We start from the raw sequence: 24,796 nt of genomic DNA, 5'->3' as shown, positions 1-24,796 counted from the left end.
AGCCATCACCAATCATTTGGTTTTTGACTTTTATTGCTTCCCTTGATTAATAATAATTTTGCGTCCAACTTGTGACACATGATACCTTCAACTTTGGAGCTGAGAGGACAAGGTGATGTAAACAGCGGAAGGTCACACACTCTGTATCATTAAATCCTTTCTCCCATCTAGTTCCTCTCTGGATTGTCAGTGACTGGCTTTCAGCACCGTGGACAGGGACATTCATCAGTGCAGGGCTGATGTGATGGCAGAACCATGAGCTGTAGATCATATCCCATCACACCACAAGCTGACAGCTCATTTTGAAGGCCCAGCTGATAGGGAGGGCGGAGCTACGATAGGCTGCATATCGATCAGACGCCATGCCACCCATCCGTCCACTCTCTAGCACAGTTTGTCATGCCGTGTCACTCTAAGTCATAAAGAGCTCTTTTAGAACAATCATAAATTCCCCTCATTTTAATTGAGGTTTATGTGGCTGCTGTTAACATTGCTAATACTAACCATTGATGGACTAAGACCTTCAAAGTGCACTGGATACAAAAGGAGACCTGGAGTGAATAATGGACTTGTTCCCCTTTAGGTTGTGTAAATGATAAGAATCTATGGCCTCAAGGCAGTGCATAATTCTGAAAACCCAGCAGGATATGCTCTTGAAGTAACAGTTATATATATCTATATATATATATATATATATATATATATATATATATATATATATTATATATAGCATATATATCTATATGCAAACTGTATAGTGCAAATACACTGTATTTATTAATAAAAATAATTCTAAGTAATTTCATATTTAATAATTTATTATTATTCAATTATATGAGTGTGTGTACCTATAATTATACCCTTATTATTATATCATATAATATTATTATATAATTGTATCTATATTACTTTTAATTTTATTTAGTTTTTTAATAATATTTAAATAATTTAATAATTATTATTGTCATATTAATATAATAATTATTCAGCACAGTCAGCATGGTTTAACTTGTGGTTTCATGAAAAGTTAGGTAATAAGAAAGCCACATATCTGACTTCCTTCACCAGAATTCTCCAGTATGATAGATTTCATGGCTTATAGAAGTTGACTGTCAGAGCACCTGCATTTCATACCAGTAAAATGGTCCCCAAGTTCTCTTAACCACCTTTCATGTTTTTTTTGTTGTCTTTTATAACATGTCTGAGAGAGAGAGAGAGAGAGAGAGAGAGAGAGAGAGAGAGAGAGAGAGAGAGAGAGAGAGAGAGAGAGAGAGAGAGAGAGCAAGAGACAATGAAGAGTTTTAATGCCCCTGCTGTTAAACACTGCGCAGTAGTTGTGTTTGACCTCAAATCATGACAATGGAAAAAGGAGATGCTATAAAACAGCAGCGTGAACTTTTATTAGTACATTTCGTCTCAGGGAGAAGTAGACTGTTCAAGCACTAGGAAATGAAACCCTCTATTAACCTCTCACAGCATGTGCCTGAATTAGTACAATGAGCATTAGCCTTCGCTTGTGTCATGAGAGGTTCAAAAGTCAAGGTCAAATAACATCAGAATTACACACAATTATTGAATGACTGTGTATGCGGAAAGATGTTTTTCCCTCAGAATCCTAACCAGCCATATCCTGACACCTTAAAAGGAGGGGTCAGTCCTTAAGGGCTTTTGTTTTTAGCTGCCTTATGAACATGGTCAGACCTGTACAGATAGGACAAAATTAATATGTAAGACAGGAATTATAGATAAAGATCATGTAGACTGTTTAGTCATTGTTTTTTACAAAGGATGTCCAGCTTCGCTCATTATCAATCATGGAACAATGACAGTTGTTCGTATGTGAACATTATATGTAAATAATGTCTCATATACAGTTTGAGGTGCTTCCTCTGTGCATGTGTGATGCAGGAGATGCCTGTGCTGGAAGATGATGCATGCTTTCACAGGATTGAGTTTCTCTAGTACTGAAGAAATCACTTTAGAAACAGTCTCTTGAAATGTCTTGATCCAACGCAGTAAGTTTGCATGGAGTCTCTGTCCATTTTTGCACATTTGACCCTGTTCATCACCCTCTGAAATATTAGATTTCAGTTTTTTTCTGTCATGCACCTTCTTGCACTTAAAGTTGCATCAGAACTACCATACAACACTTTAAGTTGATGAAAATCATTAGCGCTCCAAATCCCCTGCCTGCTCTTATTTACCACCTCATGCCACATCCCAATGCTTAACTAACTGCTGTCGTATTGTTTCAATAATTGTGACGTAGTGTGTATTTGGTCCGGGCGATATAACTAAAATTGTTTTTTCATTATTTTTCACTTTTTTAACAATATTTGAATGTATATCTTGATCTTTGTTTGTTTTTTTAAATCAGAAATCATTTCAACAAAACAGTAATTTTTAACTGCCTTTAAACTGCATTTTTTGTAGATTATTTCTTGCATTAAACTAGATTCAAAATATTTAATGCAAGAAGTAAATCTAAAAATGTAATGTAGTTAAAATGATCATGACACCATGTATCGCCCAGTCCTACTGTGTAGTATGCTTTTCTTTGTCTCTTACCTTCTCTTTCTTCTGTATATCAAGCTATTATGTGTGTTCTGCTAATCTTGTTACTGTTGCTAATTATTATTATTATTATTATGACCTTGTTGTTGTCATTTATACTTTGTCTCTTTTCTTTGCATATTTCTATCATTGTGTTGAATGTTGCTTTAAGCACTCTCTCCCTTTCTAACCCTGCGTTCATTTTGTTATGGCCCGACCGCAGTCCAGGATGACGCTGCCCCAGGTACCCAGGAGTACATTATGTTGCGGCAGGATTCCATCCATTCTGCGGATATAAGGGGTAAAGGCTCCCCTTTTCGTGCTAAGTGTCATGAAATCTTCTGCTGCCCACTGAAGCAAGTCATCCTCAAGGACAGCTCAGAGGCCGAAGGTTTGTGTGCAACACATCCATGTTTTTTCTTTGCTTTGATGTTGCTTTTGTATATTTTACCCCTTCAGCGTGTGCCCCTTCAGGTGTGCCCCTTCAGACCTGTATTCACCAGTGATTACCTGATGTTGTCACTCTACCTGAGCTGAGGCTCCATACTTACATTTAGAGGCACAAATTAGGGCTCTAGACTCATATAACTTTTTCAGGAACATTCATATTCAATTTTTGATTTTATTATTATAAATGAAATACTTAAGTTAACAGAGGGCATTAGACACTTTTCCGTTAAACAAACTTTTTTCTAATTTAAATGGATTTTAACTAATGATGTTATGTATTGCATTATGTAATGTATTGTGTGTTGCATTAAATATTATATAAAATATATAATATCATATATTATTTTGTAAATGTTTTAATTGAAAGTTGCTTCACATTTTTCTTAAGTGTCTAAATGTTGTAAATTACAAATTAAACTACATAAAATTCACACTTTAGACCTTGCTTAATAGCTGAAAATCAGCCAAAATCATGAATCGCAAGTTTGCAAGAAGGCGTGTTTCATTGATACTTAAATTACTTGACTAGATGTCTGCCTGTATAATTAATACTTTTTAGACCTTATATCTTACTTGCTGTACTTTAAAAATGCAGCCGATATGTGCACTTTGATAGGAAGAAAACAAGATCTGACAAGTGCAATAATACAGGAGGCTTAAAGGCACTTTTAAAACATGATGAGTTTTTACTTGTGCGTCTAAATAGATTTTTATATTTACACTAGTTTTTAAATGACATGCTTTAGTGTAGAGCCCAGTAAATACATAACCTCCACACATTAAAGTCTTCCTTTTATTGCAGCCCCAGATCACTAACCCTTTAATTTGATTGATTGAGTGAGTGAATGATGATGATGATGATTCACAAGCATGCCCTACTTCCTTTTATAGATTGAACTCCACCCTTTACCATAAGCCCCTCCCCTTTAATAATCCAACTTGTCTCTTAATCCCTCTGTGTCTCTCTTTCTTCTCTTCTCTTGTTTCTAGCCCTGCACTCATTTTCAGACATTGGGAAATGGAACAGATGAAAATCTGTTTAACTGCTGCCCATTTGTTTCACAAATGATAATGTTTCCACATTCAAAGGGCTAGCTTGGACCCTTCTTCTCTTTGTCTTTCTTTTCAATCAATCTGGCTCCTTCTGTCAGGTGTTTTCAGATGCATGAGGGTTGCTGATACCATTTGTACACAGATGTGCTGGGTTGTTATGGGGTCCTGCATGGGGCTGAATGCTGGATTGTCTTTTTGTTGAGGTAATCTTGTACTAAGATTGTCCAAACATGTTGTAAATGTGATTGTAAAGTGTTTTTTTTTCAGACTCTCAGATCACTGGGTAAGCCATGAGCAGTCACTTCAAGCCTTAATAAATTAAGTTAAACACACAAATGCGCTCCACCGCTGTGCTGGATGACATATGAATTGTTCACGCATCGCTGGTGAATGCAGCTCTAGATTGATGGATAATTTAGTTGTCATAGATACAGTGCCATTACTGCTGACAAACATGTGCCTAATCAAATATTCAGGAATGGTTTATATTTACGGGCATTACTACCTAATTTCTGCATTTTATAGAGTTGTAGAGAGTCTCTGAGGAGCAAGAGTGTGCTGGGTGCAGGGAATCTTTTCCCCTTCTGTTTCTGGTAAATTTTTATCTGTCTGGATCATGCTGCAAACAAGAGAACATGAGTGAAAAGAGAAGGAGGGGAAGGCTTATAAAGAGACAGAATGGAGTTCTGCAGATCTATTATTCAGTCTGACTGAAGCTCTGCTTGGACATGACTGAATTTGCAAAGAAAGTCATGGGTTTCTTATGAAACGTGTTCATAAGCAGCATTCCATCAAAGGCTGAAGGGAATTGTTCACTTTAAAATTAAAATTGTTGTTCTAAATGATTTCTTTCCTAAGTGGAACACAAAAGAAGATGTTTGGCAGAAAGTTCACACTGCTCTTTTCCATACAATGAAAGTGAAGGGGAACAGAGGCAACCTTAAAAAATGATACAAAAGTTCCAAAGAAGCACCACATGTAAATAATGTAAAATATATGTAATGTAAAATGTACAAAAAAAAAGTAAAGTAAAAATGTAAATAAAACAGCTTTTTTAACTTCAAAATTTCATCTTTATATTTTACTTTATGCTATGTGTTACTTGCTGTTTCTTTGTAATTGTTTGTGAAATTATATATTTTTGTAAGAAAGTAGCAAAATCTTCTCAAATCTCATATAATAATTTCAAATGTGGTCTGTTTGTTATAGAAAGCTTCTCATATGCCTTCAGAAGGTGTTGAATACAGTACAGTATATCTTACATGTAGTGAAACCTACAATTAGGATGCTTTTTTTGGAGATTCAAAGCACCTTTTCTATGTATGGTTTCATTATATGGAAAAGAGCAGCATGAACATCCTGATAAACCTTTCCTTTTGTGTTCCATGGAAAAAAGCAGTGCAGTCTATAATCCAAATCCCTGTCACTCCACAAGTGCAGCAGACTCTGTCATTCTCTCTCTTCTTAACTTCTCTTTTCTGTCTCGTTCTGTTACCTACTTACCCTCAACATCCTTTATCTCTTTTGCACTCACTTGACATCTCCAGATTCATCGCCCAATCAATATCTGCCTGATTTCTGTCTCAACCTCTTTCTGGGTCTCATTTCTTCTTTTCTGTCTTTTTCATTCTCACCGTGAAATGTGCCCCAAAGGCCTGTTCTTTATGGAGTGTGTAACTATATGTAAACTATACATCACACTGTGATATCTGTGGGTGTGTATATTAACATTTGTTTCTTCTTTGAATTTACAGCTACCGTTACTACAGTAGAAAGTTCCTTGCACTTTGAAAAAGACCACTGAAAAGTTTGTAGTCAGAAAGATTTCTAACGCTTAAAGTCTCTTGTGCTTGCTTAGGGACCATTCACATGTTGTGTCTTTTGCATGCTCAAGTTAGTTATTTCAAATTAAAGACGCGTGCATAATAGAAGTGACGTGGTCCTGATGAAAACACAATGCAAATGCACCACGGGTCATGTGACAAGAACCAACCAATCAGCTTCACCCTTTCCGTAACAAAACTGAAATCTCAGCCATGATGGAGGAACAGCTGATCATAGCTGTACAGGGATACCCATTTTTAAATTAATTTAGTAGCAATTTTCAGTGCTGGAAAACCGTTTATCCTTTGCTGAAACTTTTGTGTCATTGTGGAAAGCGCAGGTCATGGTTGTTGAGCAACAGCAGATGCTCGAGCATTTTGCTAACAAGGTGAAAGCGATGATGCAGCTGGCATTTTCCACGCATTTAGTTTTAGTTTTTGTGAACAGCCCCTTAGCTTGCATTTATTTGAGCAAAATAATGTAAATACAGCAATATTGTGAAATCTTACAAATTATAACAGATTGTTTTAACATTAAAGGGTTGGTTCATCGAAAAATGAAAATTATGTCATTAATAACTCACCCTCATTCCAAACCCGTGAGACCTCCGATCATCTTCGGGACACAGTTTAAGATATTTTAGATTTAGTCCGAGAGCTCTCAGTCCCTCCATTGAAACTGTGTGTACGGTATACTGTCCATGTCCAGAAAGGTAAGAAAAACATCATCAAAGTAATCCATGTGACATCAGAGGGTCAGTTAGAATTTTTTGAAGCATCGAAAATACATTTTGGTCCAAAAATAGCAATAAATATAATTTTCACTTTTGATCAATTAAATGTTTTTTTTTTTTTTTACTAACTAATTATCAACTTTTGAATAGTAATGTATATTTAATGCTGGGAAGTTGTGTAATATAATTATGTATTATGTTATTTATACATTAACAATTTGGTAGTAATAATAATAATAAAAAATGTAAAATATTATTACATTATTATTATTATTTAGATATTTCAAATAATCCTTTCCTTTTTTTCAAATTTCAGTTTTTCTGAAAGATAGTTCTGCATTATTTAACACTTTGAGTCAAGTTGAAAAGACAGCACTGTAAAAGGTAGTGTTCCAACTCATATCACCCAACCATATTAGAGACCATTAGCTGGTCTGGCAGTCGTAGTTTCTCAAATTATGTCCATTTTTGTGATCCCATTTATATGGTATTCATCAAACACATAACATATTGCAGTTGTAAATCACTGCTACGCCCATAGCCCTGTTTTGTAGAATTTGAAATTATGGTTGGCTTGTTCATTTCACAAACCATGTGCATCAATAAAGTGCTTGGCACATTTACCCACTCTCCCACCTGTGTAAACGGTATCAGAGCACCTGAGGAGCTCTGAAATTACATTACGACTGACCCCCACTTCTCATTTCAGCTGTTCTTCTCAAACTGCATGACTCAACACCGTTCTCACTAATGGCACAAAGTCTAACTAAACTCAAATGATGGCATTTTTGTTTGTTTGTTTCCTCATTTTGTTGCATCACGCTCACGGGATCCGGCTGGAGATATTTATGTTAATGTTTGAGTAAATAGAGAGTCATGGTTATGATAATGGATGTGGGCTGGGGGATTTCAGATGGGTGAAGAAGAGTTAAGGACCATCTGCACTGCACTCTGTAAGGTGTATTATATGTGCAACAGGGGATTTTGTGCTCACATTTAGAGTGCTTTGGGATAGCAGAGGGAGTGAGTTAGTGTAGCTGATCTGAATGGTCATTCAGGTGGCACTACTGCCATGATCTTGCTCCAGGACACACAGCAAGCCTTTTAACTGCTGTGAAATGCCACCAGTGTGATGGAGGTTCCTTCAGTGGGCCATGCTCCTGTCAACTTCAACTGAGCTGGGTTCATAGTGATTTCACATGCCCTCCCATCCATAGCTACAGTTGTTTATTAAGTATTTGGACTAGAGATGCACCAATTGCAATTTTCTTGGCCAATTCTGATTTTGTTGTTTTTGTTGTTGTTTTTTGTTGTTTTTGCAAGTTTGACCGATTTTTTTAATTCTAAGAACTATAATTGACATAAAATACAAACAAAAATCTCTAAAAAAAATTCTCAATGCAAAACAATTATTTTTACAAAATAAAATAAATTATAAAAAATATAAAAAATTCCCCAATCTGGACTACGTTACAGATGTTCTCTTGCTTAAACAACTCTCTGTGACTGGAAAGAGGTAGAAATTAGTTGCTGTATATAACAAAACAGATTCATAAAGACTTGCCTCGTGTCATCTTTTACAACAAATTCTTACATTGTTTACAATAATTCAGTTAGAATAATAAGAAACTGTAGAGTTGTAACCAAATGAAATCAGTATCAACAAACTCCATCTTTCCACTGCAGAGAAAACAGAAGCTGCATCTGAAGTGGAATTAGATGTATTTACACAGACTTGTTTGATGAAGCTGAGAAGAGCCGTAAATTCATTTATACAGCATAATTGCAAATGCATAAATAATGTTATAAAATTCATGTTTCAAATAATTTTTTGTACATATAAATAAGAAATTTTGGGAAAAATGAAATGATACTTCTAAATAAAAACCAAAACCACCAGTAGATGGTTTTAATGAGTGAGTCATTTAATCATTCATTCAACCGATTCGTTCTAATGGCTTATACATTCAAAAATGAGGCAAGTCTTTATGAATCGATTATTGAATCATTGACTCACTCGATTCATTCAACAATTCATTCAGTAACAATACACCACTGTGTTGCTAGAAGACATTCTACAGTTCTGCTTTGGCTTTGATTAGAACTATTTTGGTTTGCGAAACTGAGCATCAATATTGTTTTTCAAATGTAGGTCTCTTAATATGAACTTCTTGTTTAGTGGACTGTTGTTATCTAAAATCAATGGCACATCGCAATCGTGCTGATATTCGGGGGAAAAAATCTTGGTCGTATCTTTATTTTTCTACTTTAGTATGCTTCTTAGTTCTTCTGCGTGAGTCTCTCTCTCTCACTGTGTGAGCCTCATCTTGCACGACATCAATGGGCTCTGAGCACAAGCATAGCGATAAACTTTCGCCAGAAGTCGGGATATCACAGTTTCCGAATTACTTTCGCATCACCCAAAATGTCAGTATTCACTAGATGTCTCCGAGATCAGCCTAAAGTAAGCATCAGCGATGTCCCACATGCTGCCTTGGAATCAGAATATGGCTCAAAGGTGGTCTTATTCAAATAGCTAGCTATCTACTTAGAAACCGGCTGCAAATTGAAACTGGATGACACAGTTTCAGACTTGCAAACTGGCTGCGTGTTTTCTTCTCAGCTTTCTGAGCTGGTAGACACACCAGAAACCTATCTAAATGCTAAAAACAATCTAAAAATAAAAGTGCAAATTTCATCCGATGTTCCCTTTAACAGTGCTCCACACAGCCTCACCAACCTCCTGTGTCTCTCCTGGAGTGAAGATGTAAAAGACCTGCCAACCCAAATCTCACCTGCTGTCACTTTAGTTGATTCAGTCAAATCCAGTAAAATGCCGTGCCAGATTTTCACTAAAAACTTTCAGTTGAACAAGGGTTTGTAGCTGCCATTGACTCAAACTGTGCCTGTACATTAGCTAATGTGTAAACAGCATTTAAGTCTGTAAGCTGTTTATGCTATTCTGAGATGTGCAAATCACACAATAAAAGCCTACTGCACACACATTCTGTATCATCGAGAATACACGTTTCATAGGGATTTTTAAGATATGACTTGTTTTTGTTTAAAAAAGCTGGATGAAGTACAAGCAGTGGTCTTAAAATGCTTTGGGCTATTTTTAACACACACACTTATAAAAGCTTTTGATCTAGATTTATCTTTTTTAGTTTAGATATTTTTAGCAGCGGTGCTTTATTTTATGGAAACTTGATGGAAACTTGATAAAAAGATGATGGAATCAATTATCAATTTACTAATACTACAGTGTAATAGAAATAAATTACTTTTCATGTGGATGAATAAATAAGTGTGTAACAACTGTAAGTTATTTAATTTCATTTGCATTTTTATAAATCCTTTACTTAACTAAGTGTTTTATAAAACTGGACTGCACAAAGGTAGGAGAATTAATCAAATCTAAAGAATTAATCAGAATCTACTTTTTTATTATTAATAAATAATTAGTTTTTACGTAATTCAGTTTATTTTTAAGTTACATTTCTAGTCCCTTGTCAATTAATGCTCTGCTGCCAAAAAGTTAACTAAAAACATAAGGAAAAAATTAACCTAGATAACCTAGTTGAGCTTACTAAACAGTTGATTGCTGAATAAACAGAGCTACTCAAAAATTGTGACCCATTTATCTCTGGAGCTCTACTCTATGGTACAAAAGCTATCTGTACCTTTTTTACCCCTAAATGGAACAAATTACTACTTTAAAGTTACATATTACTACTTTAAAGTTGCATATTAAGTAATATATGTATATATTAGGATGTTTTGAAAGGGCACTGCCCCATTGACAGTTTGGTCTGTTTCTGAGAGTGCAGATGAGTCTCTGATGCATTGAGCTAAACATTTAGTGTGAGTGTTTGATAAAGAACTGAAAAATATGTGAATGGGAGGAAGAGAGCAGGAGGGGATTGGCCTAGTGCACATTTTCAATCCTGCCTAACTCCCCCTCTTTTCCGTGAACACTCACACGCTTGGTCTTTTCCTCTCGCCCACACAAGTTTATTCCAGATGCCTGTTTAGACGGGTAGTCATGAGTCATCTCCCCACATGCTCTCACCTGTTCTCCTCTTTCATCAACCTGTTTCACACCTCTTCAATCCCTCGCGCTCCTGGAGAGTTGACCTGAGAGGTGTACAGTAGGCAACTTCTCTCCTCCGCTCCCTCGCTGAACAGCTCCATGAAAACTAAAGTGGGATGCTGTAATGGCGCTGCATCCAGTGGTGGCCACCATGAGTGGAAATATTCCACCCTGTCAGTGTGGAAATGTGACGACTGGGTGAAGGAGAAGCTGGAAACAAGTGCGAGTATCAACAAAGTTTTAATGAGAGAGGATAACCAAACAAACTGGAACACAAACAACGCTGGGAAGAAGATACAGTCCGAGATGGTGGAAGGAGGTGATGAATCCAGATGGCGGTGGTGAGTTGGCAGCAGGAGAGGGTGGCACAGGAACTGTGGGGAATCGAGCCGAAGGTAAGTTGTGATGCTTGTGGTGGTTGCGAAGAGTGGACGAGGTTCCGGGGGAAGACACGGACATCCAAAACGCAGAACACAACAGAAAGCAAAGCACGGTTAACCAACATGAAACAACGCTCTCACAAACACAAGACGTGAGACAAGCCATTATATAGAGAGGGTAATCAGTGACAGCTGCTGCTGATGACAATTAACGGAGACGCCCACAAACTAATAAGTGCAGACGCGTAACACACAGACTTCACCCACAAAGTGCAAAACTCAGAGATCACGGTTTACCAACCGTGACAGGAAATCAATAGGCGAAGACTCTACAGCTCCATTTAAAAGTCATTTGGGTTCTTGTCTGAGCTGCGCCACTTTACAGATCGTGATGCCCTCATTTTTGTTGAAATGTTTACTGGGAAAAGCCTGGAAAGTTTTGTTCTCTGTCTGTTCCACTAGTATGAATGTGAACAGCGGTGACAGTAGAACCCAAAGCCCTCATTCCTTGATATGGTCCTGTCCTGTGGTCTGGTGGGACACTATGCAATAGCGCAAATATATAAGACTCCAGAGCATCTTCTCCCAGAGGGCTTCTGGCAGGCTGAGACCTTGTCGGCACTGATTTACGCAGACACCCAATTTGGAGCAGCATCTCTGCTGCCAGCCCTAGTGAAGAATCTGAGAGTGTTGGGCTGGACAGAAGATGCAGAATTAATGTCTGCCTGCACTCTATTTTCCTCACCCACCAGTATACCAAAACAGTACATAGATTGAGGTGTCTTGTGTTTAAATGATTCTGTTGGAAAGCAGCTCAAATATTAATTTTAAGATACTGAAGTTTCGAGATTTTAACAGACTGTTTAGCCATGTGTGTAATCTTTATTTACTGGCTTACAAGGAATAGTACAGAGCCCCACACATGACATGCAGAAAAAAATTGTAGGCTAAATCGTGTGCACGATTTACTAATTTGTTCCTTTACTGTACTAAAAAGTGCACACGATTACTATTGCATTCCCTCGACTTACTATTTCGTTCACTCGATTTATAAATTTTGCGCACGATTTACTAATTCGTTCCCTCGATTTCGAAATCGAGGGAACGCAATAGTAATCATGTTCACGTCTTATTACGAATTAGTAAATCATGCGCACAATTTATTTATTTTTTCTTGCATGTCACGTGCGGGGCTCTGTAGAATAGTGTGGTTTTTCTTCTGCAGTGTCATACTGTAGATCAGTCACATGAGGGACGATCCCACTGGAGAAACCTTGCGTTAAGTGCATTGCTCAAAGGCACAGTAGTGATAGAGCTTCAAGCTTCTTGTGGAGACTCAGCCACCTCAAACCACACTATTAAAGAATGATTACAAGTGTAGTCTCTGATAAAAAAAAAAAAATAATAATAAAATGATTAGACGATATAGATAAGACAATAATTATTTTTACATTGTGGTTGTTATTCATTACATTGCTGATGTTAAAATCTTTTTTCATAATGTTTTATCTAAATAAAAAAAAATAATATACTACAAACAAAAATCAGTTGTTTTTAAATCCTACAAGTGAATTTAGGCTTCACATTAGATAATAGCAAAGGTAAACTGAATGTTAAAAAAAAGTGGAAATGAACATTATTTCAAATATTGACCAACATGAATAAAACAATATATGTAATTAATAAAAAAATAAATAAATCTGACCACACATGATATACACTGATGTGTAAAAGTTTGATGATGTTAAGATTTTTCAGTGTTTTTGAAAGAAGTCTTTTATGGTCTCCATAGCTACATTCATTTGATCAAACATACAGTAAAAACTGTAATATTGTGAGATATTAATACAAATTAAAACAACAATTTTCTATTTTAATATATTTTCAGTGTCACGTGATCCTTCAAAATTATTTTAAAATGCTGATTTGGTGTTCAACAAACATTTCTTATTATTATCAATGCTGAAAACTGATCTGCTGCAGTTATTTTTGTGGAAATCGTGATACATGTTTTTCAGGATTATCTGATGAATAGAAGGAACAGCATTTATTTGTAAAGATTTTTTTACATTTAACATTATTATTATATATATATATACATACAGTACAGACCTAAAGTTTGGACACACCTTCTCATTCAAAGAGTTTTCTTTATTTTCATGACTATGAAAATTGTAGAGTCACACTGAAGGCATCAAGGGCTATTTGACCAAGAAGGAGAGTGATGGGGTGCTGCGCCAGATGACCTGGCCTCCACAGTCACCAGACCTGAACCCAATCGAGATGGTTTAGGGGTGAGCTGGACCGCAGACAGAAGGCAAAAGGGCCAACAAGTGCTAAGCATCTCTCGGGGAACTCCTTCAAGACTGTTGGAAGACCATTTCAGGTGACTACCTCTTGAAGCTCATCAAGAGAATGCCAAGAGTGTGCAAAGCAGTAATCAAAGCAAAAGGTGGCTACTTTGAAGAACCTAGAATATGACATATTTTCAGTTGTTTCACACTTTTTTGTTATGTATATAATTCCATATATAATTCCGCATATATGTTATATGTTAATTCATAGTTTTGATGCCTTCAGTGTGAATCTACAATTTTCATAGTCATGAAAATAAAGAAAACTCTTTGAATGAGAAGGTGTGTCCAAAATTTTGGTCTGTACTGTATATATATATTGATTATCACTTTTTTTTTGGAAGATGTAAGTTGTAAAGCCAGCCAGTCTGTGCAGATCTTGCCAGATCAGGAAAGTGTTTGTCTTGTTGTTATTGTTTTTTGCTTTTTTCTGCATTGATCTGACAGTCTGTGAAGGGACTGAAGTCTGATATTACTACAACTTGTGGACTGAAGTAAGATGTCTTATAAATGCCGGCTTACAGTATGTATGTGAGACACTGAAGTTAAAACTGTTTTTAATAGGAATGTTTGATGTACTTCATATTTTACCATCTCCTAGTCATGCAACATAAGTCTCTTCCTGTTTTTGTGACATAAAGAACAACGCATGATGTAATTTCTCAGTTGAGATACTTCACTGTCCTCATTTTTCTACAAAAAAAAACTTTTCTCATAGCTTTTATCAGTTTTGTGGTTAAGAGATACTGTCAGACAGAATATATAGCCCATGGTTAACTCAATGATATATTTAGTCTGTTTTTGGAGTGCTCTAAACGATCTGCACCTGATTATAGAGCCATTGTCTATCTGTGTATTTTGTGCACTGCTGTAGGTTAAAGGCTGAATGGGGCAGTAATGTCTTTGCAGAGAGGATAAGATTCAGTATATTCAACCACTCCAGGCGAGAAGCTATTTATAGCTAATCTTAAAGTGACAAGGAACAGGGGCTAAGACACTGTTCTGGGACACACATTCAGGGTAGATGCTGGCAGAACAGGCTGGAAAGAGACCATTGCAAAGCATCTCTAATACATGTGTGCTAGGATGATACTGACCTACTATCCTGAAGCATGTTTTCTTCATGGGCTTCATGACTTATTTAGTTTGAAGTGCCGTTGATGTCATGAGTTGCTTTAAATATTTAATGTTCTGGGACTATTTCATTGGGTTTGGACCAAGCGGCAATCTTCTGGTCTCTCTTGTGAAACCAACATGGAAGTGACTAAAACTGCAGTTCATCGACTGGCCGCTAGAGGCTGGCTCCAAAAAGGCCCATAGACTCCCCATGTTAAAATGCCCAACTTTACAGCAGAAAAAAGTTTGTTTACAGCCTGGTACAAAAAGTTTTTTTTGACCTTTGTAGCTAATTTTGCTCTTCATGACAAATTTGAGGGGGTATAATTTTTTTTATAACTCATCCATTTAAATTATATAAATGTATATAAATTATATATTAAATCCTTTTAAATTGTAATGGGCTCCTCACCGGCCTTCCCAAAAAGACCATTAGACAGCTGCAGCTCATCCAGAACGCTACTGCCAGGATTCTGACTAGAAATGAAAGCTTTAGCATAAGTTCTGCCAGGAAGACTCAATTGTTAGCGTCACCTATTACCTTATCAATTCTCTCCATCTTCCTTACCACCGCAGGATGATCTTCCCCTCCTACCACCCCACCACCACCAGGATGGTCCCTCCTAAAACCTCACGGGGGTCGGCTGCACCCCTGCCTTCATCTTCAGGCAGATAATACTGAATCCGTACCCTCGGACTGCCAATTACGGATGGGGCCTATGCTATTTACGGATGGGGCCTACGCCAAATACTACCATATATATATAGCTTGCTGGGTCATTAATAAATGGATGATTCGTTACAATATCTTCTCCGAGTCTTTCTGGTAGAACCATAAAATCTGAGCATATCACACCAGTCCTCAGGTCCTTACACTGGCTTCCAGTTACATTTAGGATTGATTTTAAAGTACTTTTACTCGTATATAAGTCACTAAATGACCTAGGACCGAAATATATTTCAGATATGCTCACTGAATATAAACCTAACAGACCACTCAGATCATTAGGATTGAGTCAGTTAGAAATACCAAGGGTTCACACAAAACAAGGGGAGTCCGCCTTTAGTTACAATGCCGCCCGCAGTTGGAATCAGCTTCCAGAAGAGATCAGATGTGCTAAAACACTAGTCACATTTAAATCTAGACTCAAAACCCATCTGTTTAGCTGTGCATTTATTGAATGAGCACTGTGCAATGTCCGAACTATTTTCACTGTTTTTTTTATTTTATTTTATGTAAAATCATTTTCTAACTGTTTTAAATTCATTTTAAATAAGTAAATTTTTTAATAATTTTAAAAGTTTTAAAATTGCTTGTTTTATTCTTGTTATTATTATTATTTTTTTAATTATTTTACTTTCTTTTATGTAAAGCACTTCGAATTACCATTGTGTACGAAATGTGCTATATAAATAAACTTACCTTACCTTGCCTTGCAGTTCTGCATAATTAAGTGCATGTCCGCCTGAGTGACAGTTGGATTGCCGCTGCTGTAACTGCCATCTTTGCCCATTTTTGATTATCTGGGAGTGACGCGCGGTGATGCCCTGCCAAGATGGTGATGGCCTGCTCTGCCCACTTTAGGCTTCAAAAATGCTCTTCAAATACCTATGGATGAAGTCACGGGCACTACGTCCATGTTTTTATATAGTCTATGGTTTGGACAGCCATCTTGTTAAGCCATGTATTGAATTATTTAAAGGTCCATAGAATGCAAAAATCACTTTTATAAGGTGTTTGAACACAGTTTAACCACAGTGTGTGAAAACAATCAGCCTATAATGGTACAAATCCATTCACGCATTGTTTCATTATCCCAAAAAATCATAAACAGTTTCTCCACATGAGCAGTTCCAGGATTCTAAATACTATGACGACATAGTCGGTGAAAGTCCCGCCCATTTGTGACGCTCTCTGCCCTATTAGAAGGAAATGCCCCAGAAAAAAAAAAAAGAGTAAAAGTCCTATACTCTGTGCTAACATTTTACACCGAACTCGACTGCCTCACAAACGAGGGTCAGTTTAGCGCTGGAGTTGTGCAAAGATTGTTTCTAGAAGGCGGGCTCGATACCAATGCTTCATGCGCAAACATCCAAGCTACAGACAAAGTAAGCATCACTCTCATATTTTGTTGAAAGTTACCTGGTCCAGTTACCTGCTTGGTTCATTTTCAAAATGATGCAAGAAGAACCTACAAACCTGTCTTTAATTTACTGTATTGTTCATTTTTAATTGTGCTTATATATGTCCATATAGCATGGTTGTTTGTTAAACAGTAAAACGCACGAAAAAGATTAAACAGTTTGGTATTGTTTAGTCTGGGATGGCATAGTGTTTCCATTTTGATTTATAAACAATGTGTTGGTTGTGCTTGTAGTCACCAGAATCAGAATGCAAGACATTGGGAGCGCAGGAAGGAAGTTATCATCACAGAACCAAATCTGATTTGTAAGTGAAAAATTGAGGAGGGTGAGGGAAGGATATAAAGGATATAAAGGCCAAACTGGAGCATAGGAGAGATTAGCCACGTGTCCAATAGAAGACCGTGAGTGATGATAAAGTTGCAGCACATGCCTAAGGCTGAGTCGGCAGAACTCATGTGTATAGACACCCCCCCCACACACACACACACACACACTCTCTATTCATACTGTTAGCCAGCTACCAATGTCTGCCGCAGTGATATCTGATCAGATCTTGTTGCATGCATGTAAACCGCATGTAAAACACTGACCGAATCACATTTTTCCACATCCGATTTAAGCCACTTTCATATGCTGTTTGATACTTATCCAATATCTGGTCATCTGACCCAAGTCTACAGTCTTATATCCGATTGTACTCTTATTTCATGATTTTGTCATTAATGTCTGTCATAACATAATATTTGTTTACAGTATATCTGTACATGTGCTAGTAATTCTAGAGCTATGAGATGTGAAATGGAAATGTCAAGCATGCATGTAAAAATAATGTTACAGTAGAAAGTGCTGTTCTTAGAAAGGCTTTGTCTGTTCTCATACGGAATTATCATACAAAAGATATAAAACTATCAAACATTTGTCATGACTTTAGCAACAACTATATTTATTAAAAAAATGTTTTCGTTTTTTAACCATGACAACAACAAAAAAGAAAAAAAAGAATGGTTGTTGTACTTTTAAATGTTGAAAAAACAATATTGAAATTAGAACCAAACACACAAAATGCTGCATTTTCAGATTTTTGTTTATGACTTTTTGCACCTTTAATAAACATTTTCAGAATGCACAAATTAATATAGAAAAGTTTTTTATAGGCCAAATTAGAAGTAATGCTTTTAACAGCTGTCTCTGGAACAATGCAGAGATCCAATAAATTACTTTAAAATATGATTTAAAATAGACATTGCAGAATTCAGAAATTATATATTGGGGTATAATTTTGTCAATTTTGTCTGCTATCTGGGTCATGGTATCATGCGTGATCACTCAAAGCACTTACAGTACCTTGTGTTAGAGTGCTTCACAAGGCTTTATATGGTCCTTTTTCGTTCCCTCTAGCACTCTGTAGAACTGACCATGGATTTATACAGGGATACAAAGAAATTTGAAATAAGTAGGGCTCAGTATTTTTTTTGGCTGAATTGTGATATACGTTATACATCTCTGTATTTTTTACACTTTCTATTTGGATAAATATATATTTATTTAAAAAATAATAATAATAATTTAATTAATCATCATGCCCAATGGTGTCCAGCAAGTGATTGTAATCGTGTAGGCTAAAAGGGTTAAAATCACATAACATTATAGCACTGTAACATTACAACAAAAATAATGCTTTTTAAAGCAGAAGTTAAATTCACTAAATCAAAATTGAAAATAATTTTCAAAAAAGCAGAGACTGATTGTATTACCCCGCCCATTACAGTCACTTTATAGGTAGTGTTAACATAAAACTACACTCGCTTGTATAGGTTTAAACTTCTACATATGGCACACTTATTGTCCAACAATAAATGTTTTTGCAAAATGTACATTTTAGTCATAATTATTGCACTCCCATTAGATGCATTTGAATTATTAAGAAAAACTGCATTTTAGAACCACCTCTTTCTTTATGGTGCCTTTGCATATTTTTTGAAGCTTAAAGTTCCAAATCATTGTATAGTTGCATGGAGAAGAGTATCCAGCTTCAGAATTTCTCCTTTTGCTGTATGTGCCACAGAAGAAAAAAAGTCATAGTTTGGAGACAGTATGAGAGTGAATAAATGATAACAAAAAATATATAATGTTTGGCTGACCTATCCCTTTAATTTTGCACCCATCTTGACAGTATCTTAACAGACTACATTACGTAGTCTGTGTCTGGCAGAGGTGTTAGAATGTGGGCCATGCGTGTGTGCTCTCTTCCTTCCTACCCCCTCCATCAGACATGAAACTGTCTGATTGGCTGTCACACCATTCAGATGCATGCTTTGGATGATGTAATATGCAGCAATCATGCGTCATCGTCGTCGTAGGAACCAGCATACAAGAAGCAGCGCTGATGATGCCAGCTAGCACTAATCTCAGCGCTAACACTGATAAAGGCCTGATTAATGTTATCCCTGCAGCAAAGACCGCGTGCTTTATCAGCTGATTAGTGGGGACCGCTGGATAACTCCGTAAGCTTTGTGTGATGATCTGCACTTAAGCCTCACTGATTTTAAAGCAGCATAAGTCCGACTACTTCTGGAGTGTGTGCTTGTTATGGCAGATGCTTTTAAATGGGATCAGATGGATACTTCCAGTCCAAAAGGATGCCCAATCCACCCTGGTTACGGAAGTAAATCATAGTAATATAATGCTTGGGAGCAGGCTATAATCGTTTAAACTTGTCCCTCGGTCATGGCAGGCAGCTCAGCGTAATCATATTGAGCCTTATTACATGGCTTTTCAGAATGCTTTATTCTGATTGGTCAGTTGTGACGTCTTGCAGACAAATAACTGATCATAATAAACTATATGATAGACTGTTCTCCCAGGCAACCAATTTTAGCATAGCTATGCTATTTTGAGCATAAATGTTTTTTAATAGTGACCAGATGACTTTACATTATCTATTATTTAAGACGCAACCTCTTGTAGTCTCGGACACCCACATGTCATAAACATGTCTTACAAAAAGGGGGTGGGAAAGAGAGACATAGACATAAAAAATGATGAAAAAGTCATTGTCTGAAAAATTTATGTCTCTACCAAGACAACTGGGCTATGTAAAAAGAGGTTTTGGCACAGAGCTTTGTTCTTAGCCCTCACTCTTCCTGCTTCATTAATGTCAGAATTATTATTATTTCACTGGCTTTCAGAAATGAGAGTGCCTGCAGCTTAAGGACTGCTGCGTTTTCATGAGGCAGCAGACGGGTTGCGCAGAGTGGCAGAATCAAAGGAATTTCAATTGCTGTTTACTCTTCGACCTCCTATTCAGACAGCTCACACTGCATGAGCGTCTGCTTAGATCACAAACTATGCAGGGTGGAAAAAAGGAAAGAATGTAAAAAGATGAAAAGAGAAGGCCTCAAATGAATAACACACACCCGAAAACTTTGTATAATGCATTTGCTGAGCACATGGAAGTAACTTGAAGCTTGATTGTCCAGAGAGAGATACAGTAGATGCATGTAAACACAAATTTAAGGGACAGTTGAGAGTTCTGTCATTATTTACTCACCATAATTTCATTTCAAACTTGCATGACTTTCTTTCATATTGAAAATCATAAAAGTCATTTTGGTCCAAAAACCATTGAGACATATCTTATTTTAATTGTTTAAAAGTCATACAGGTTTGGAATGACTTAAGGTGAATAAATGATGGCAAAAGTTTTATTTTTGGGTGAACCATTCCATTAAAACACTTATTCATGGACTGTTTGGGAATAGAAAAACAAAGCAACAAACTGTATAACTATCTGAATCTCTCCTCCACCTTTCTCACCATTTTAATGGTAAAATGAGTTACTAGAAGAAAAACAGGTAGAAGAGGCAACAATTTATTCATGCACTGCAGTGCAGCAGTGACTGCTCCCCAAGGTTTTTGAACAGGTGGCGTGTTCGAAGCTGAGGTCTGTTAGAGAGAGCAAAGACTAATCAAATAAAAAAAGTTTTGAGTGCATGAGCATGCCAAGCATGCATCCCAGAAGGCTGTATAGAAGTGTTGCTTTGCCTGGGATCTATCCTGGATACTTGTTTCTGTGGGGAAAAAACAGCATGGTGGAAAAAGAGAGGGCCATCAATAATGCAGAAGGTCAGATCTACTCTGACTGTACTGCTCAAATCAAAGCTGGTTGAGCTCAGATTCAAAAAAGGAATTCAATCCTGTGGATTTAAAGTTGTGAAGCTCCAAACAGGCATTTTAACAGAGATGTCTTCCCTTGAGGCGTTTTTACCTTTGGCCAAGACTTTGCAGTTAATTTAAAGGGAAAGTACACAAAAATTAAAATGTTGTCGTGTTTCACTCACACTCATGTCATTTCAAACCTGTATGACTTTTTTTTTGTTCTGTGGAACATAAAATGTATTTTGAAAAATATTGGTGACTAAACATGTGGACAAAAAATGAAATTGAAGTAAATAAGGACCAAAACTTTTTGTTTTTTCCTTTTCACTCTGCAGAGGAAAATAATCATATGGTTTTGGAACAGTTTGAGAGTGCATAAATATTTTTGGGTGGACTGCCCCTTTAATGATAGAATCCATTGTTTTGTTACTAGTTTTGTTATTTTGAACAACATTTTTTACATGATATGAAAATACCATGATATTCTGTGTTGCATTCTTTTCTTTTTCCTTTTTTTTTTTTTTGTTTAATTAGTGCAATTTTGTGTTTTTTTTTGTAATTATAGTTTTCCACTAGTTACAGATGGGAACAATAAGAGTTAAAATTGTCCAGTTCTTCAATAATATCAAGTAGTAAGTCAGTGCCGGCATATGCTTCTGTTCTGTGGGCATCATGTTTGTGTCCAGGCTCACGGACCTTTCCTGATCCCATCCCTGTGTCCTAATTGAAGTCATCCTAACAGGAGTAGAAGGGCAGTTTTCTAAGTATATTTAATAAATTAATTGTATTCTGAAGCACATTATAATAAAACTTAAATTAGATATTTGAAAAATAATTCTGATCAAAATTACTTATTGGTGTTAATCTGGCACTTGGTGCTAATTTCCCTAATTATATGACAAACCCTATTTAACTGGCAGCATTCCTCTAATTTTCACTGAGATTCTAAAAAATGCTTGCAAGTTCAGTTTTGAACAGGGTATGGATCTGTTTCAGCATGTTTAAGAGAAGTCAGACTGAAAGCACACTCTGGGTGACCAAAAGGCTAGAGTCACATTCTCTGAGGAGCATGTTGTGTGGAGAGAGAAGAACTGGTCCATAGTTCACTCTAGTGATGAGAGCAAGTTTAATTAATTTAGGTCAGATGGGAAACATTATGTTTGCCATCAAAGTAGGGAAAGACTAAACACTGAGTGCTTAAAGAACTCAATGATAGGTGGAGGAGGAAGTGTCATTGTTTGGGGGATGTTTTCTGCAGCAGGAGTTGGGCCTCTTATACAGCTACATTTCAGAGTGAGTGTGAATCAGAATCTCCTCTAGCAACATGCAGTTCTTTCCCTGCAAGCATCTCCCAGTCAGCCTGCAATTTTCATACAAGACAATTTTTCTGTCAAACTCCAAAATGGATAAAACATTTGCTTGAAGATAAGAACATTGAAATAATGAAATGGCGGCCCAGAGTCCTGATCTATCCTTGGTGACAAAGTTATGGCTAAGAACAACCTATAGTCACCGAACTATGGAAGAGACTGGAAGAAAAATGGAGCAAGATCACACCAGCAGAGTGTGAGAAACTAGTGATATCCTGCTGACATCATTCAATGCAGGGGCCTCTACAATTTCTACTAAATTTTGACAGCTGTAAGTTAACCCTTCAAAAGTTTAGTTGTAATCTTTTTTTGTGCTACAGTGGTTCTTTAATTTTGATCATTGTTTTTTTTTTTTTTTTTCACAAAAGAAAGTTTTTGTTGAAATGACTTGGTTATTTTGTCAAACGTTTTAGTATAACAATGGTATACCCAGAGCTAATATTCCTTCCAATTTTGAGCGATGAATATTAACAATATTTCAGAAAAATCTAGTATTTATAGATTGTTCTCTAATTTTGATTTCCAATGTATGTGTGTGTTACTTTTTTCAATGCAAAAGAAGGCTCTACGTTTACTCACTTTTGTAACTTAACTACACTAAATTTCGATCACAAATATAGCCAGTGTGTGTAAAGGACTTAATCACTTAAACATTTTATTTCACAAGTGATCACATTAAATTGTTATTATTGTTAGAAACTAACAACCTGCATGTTGCTAAGGTCCAGATGGTGAGGGTTCAGTTGATTCAGGTTGTGACACTTTTTTTTGCAGAAGTGTGATGAAGTCAGTTACTTCCAGCTGACTCTTCCTCAGCCTGCTCCACTGATCCACACACAGCTGTCAGCTGTCACCACAAAGCTATGCCAAGCCTTTACCCAATGTCGCCGAGCAAGGCAAATGACATCAGATACCTCCTGGAGGAAGCATGGTATTAGCATGGGAAATGAAAACCACCTGCCACGCTAAATGGATTTTGCATGTGATTTTCCACAGGAAACTTAGCAAAGTAATCAGACAGCTTGCCCAACCTCCATATCTATTTCTGTGCACCAGAAGCAAAGTGGAGATGATTAGAGCTATTTTTAAGCAGTTTATAAGCTTAGCATCACACATTCTAGAATGGGTCAGACTGATGCGAAGAGTTCTGACAGTCGGCTGTGATACAGCTGTCACCTCCGAGCTGAGGTAGGAGACAGCGCTGTTTGCTCGCCCATCACGCCAGATGAGTTTCCTTTGTTCCTTTCTCTTTTTTATCTTGTACCTCATTTTCACTCGGTTGAATTAGCATTAGCAGGGTCATCTGCTCCTCATTTCCAACCATTTCCATTTATATCTGTCTGACTGGGATTTGATATAGGTCAGTGGCCCCTCACGCAGCCTGTGCCCGGTCCCTGCTGCCAGGATGAATATAGAAAATGAGTTATTAATATGCTTAGGTAGTGTGTAATTCAGAAGCTCATGATTATTGCAGAGGGAATCCTGGTGTGAAATGTGTGCGAGTTTGCAGACATTAAGTGATTCTCATTCTCACCTTGGTGATTAGCTGGAGCGGGTTGTGGGCTCATAGCGATTGAGGAAATGAAAGCATGTCATATAAAAGAGATGAGTGCTTTCTTAGCCCCTCACTTGGTGCACACTATAAGCCAACATGTAAAATGAAACATTTTTACTGTAGATCTGCCTTTTTGTGATTCCATGCTGGGAAGTTTACTGAAATTACCAATAATCTGAAATAGTACTTTGTGTCAAATAGATGAATGGTTCATTCTCTATTTAATTGGACGCAGTCTTGCTCGGTGAACTGGGGTTTGGCAACATATCAGTGTTTTAATAAGCTGTGAATGAGTTTTACAGAGAACAGAAGTGGTCTATAAATTTTACTGAGCTCATTATAGCTGTAAATACAGACTTATTTGGGTCAAACAGCAATGAATTAACAGAACAAAAATACTTAGTATTTGGACTCTTAAGCAACACTTAATGAATGCAGGTCTGCATTATACGACAAAATAAGCAAAACCAAGTGGCATTTTTTTATGACAAATAGCACAGGAATTATTTTTAGTCAAGATATTACGCACACAAAAAATGTTTAACGTTTCAGAAAAGCAACTCAGAATTGCTCCGGAAAGAGGAAGGACATTGTTTGTTTTATAGATGTAACTATTGCTGTCTGAAGCAATGATGTCAAGAAGTAGGGTACAATCTTTTAGCAACCCAGAAACAGCAGTATTCCGGGCTAGCCTCATCACACAGTGCCTGCATGGGCTCTTTTGGAGGGACTAGCCACTTGCTGGCTGAAATCTGGTCTTACAAAACTGTGATGGTATCTTGATTATTTGCTCTGTAGTCTTTGTTGCTGTGTTGTTTAGAAGTTTACTTACAGTTGTTTAGAATTGGTGTCAACCAAGTGGCCACCGTATGTTTATTTACAATTTCTTGTTAAATCACATTCAGAACTGAGATGAAAATCTGTAATCTCGATCAAGTATGAAAAATGTATATTTATCCATGAGTAGCAACATGAGGAAAGGTAGAGGGCTAACTGTGAAATTTGAATGATT

General features: G+C 36.8%; 1 protein-coding gene and 1 long non-coding RNA gene across 4 annotated transcripts in view; both read left to right on the top strand.

The window, feature by feature from the left end:
* LOC132113613 (fibroblast growth factor 13-like) overlaps nucleotides 1–24,796 on the top strand; it is a 131,176-nt gene that overhangs the window by 57,106 nt on the left and 49,274 nt on the right. The window lies entirely within an intron of this gene.
* Nucleotides 1–24,796, top strand: part of LOC132113615 (uncharacterized) — a 97,290-nt gene that overhangs the window by 56,247 nt on the left and 16,247 nt on the right. Inside the window, exon 2 of the long non-coding RNA XR_009425185.1 lies at nucleotides 2,777–2,944. This is a non-coding gene — a long non-coding RNA (uncharacterized LOC132113615). The remainder of the gene's footprint in view (nucleotides 1–2,776; nucleotides 2,945–24,796) is intronic.

Source organism: Carassius carassius, chromosome 33, assembly GCF_963082965.1.
Source record: "Carassius carassius chromosome 33, fCarCar2.1, whole genome shotgun sequence".
Lineage (NCBI taxonomy): Eukaryota > Metazoa > Chordata > Actinopteri > Cypriniformes > Cyprinidae > Carassius > Carassius carassius.
The sequence above is the reverse complement of the archived record's forward strand: the minus strand, read 5'-3'. Positions and strand labels throughout refer to the sequence as shown.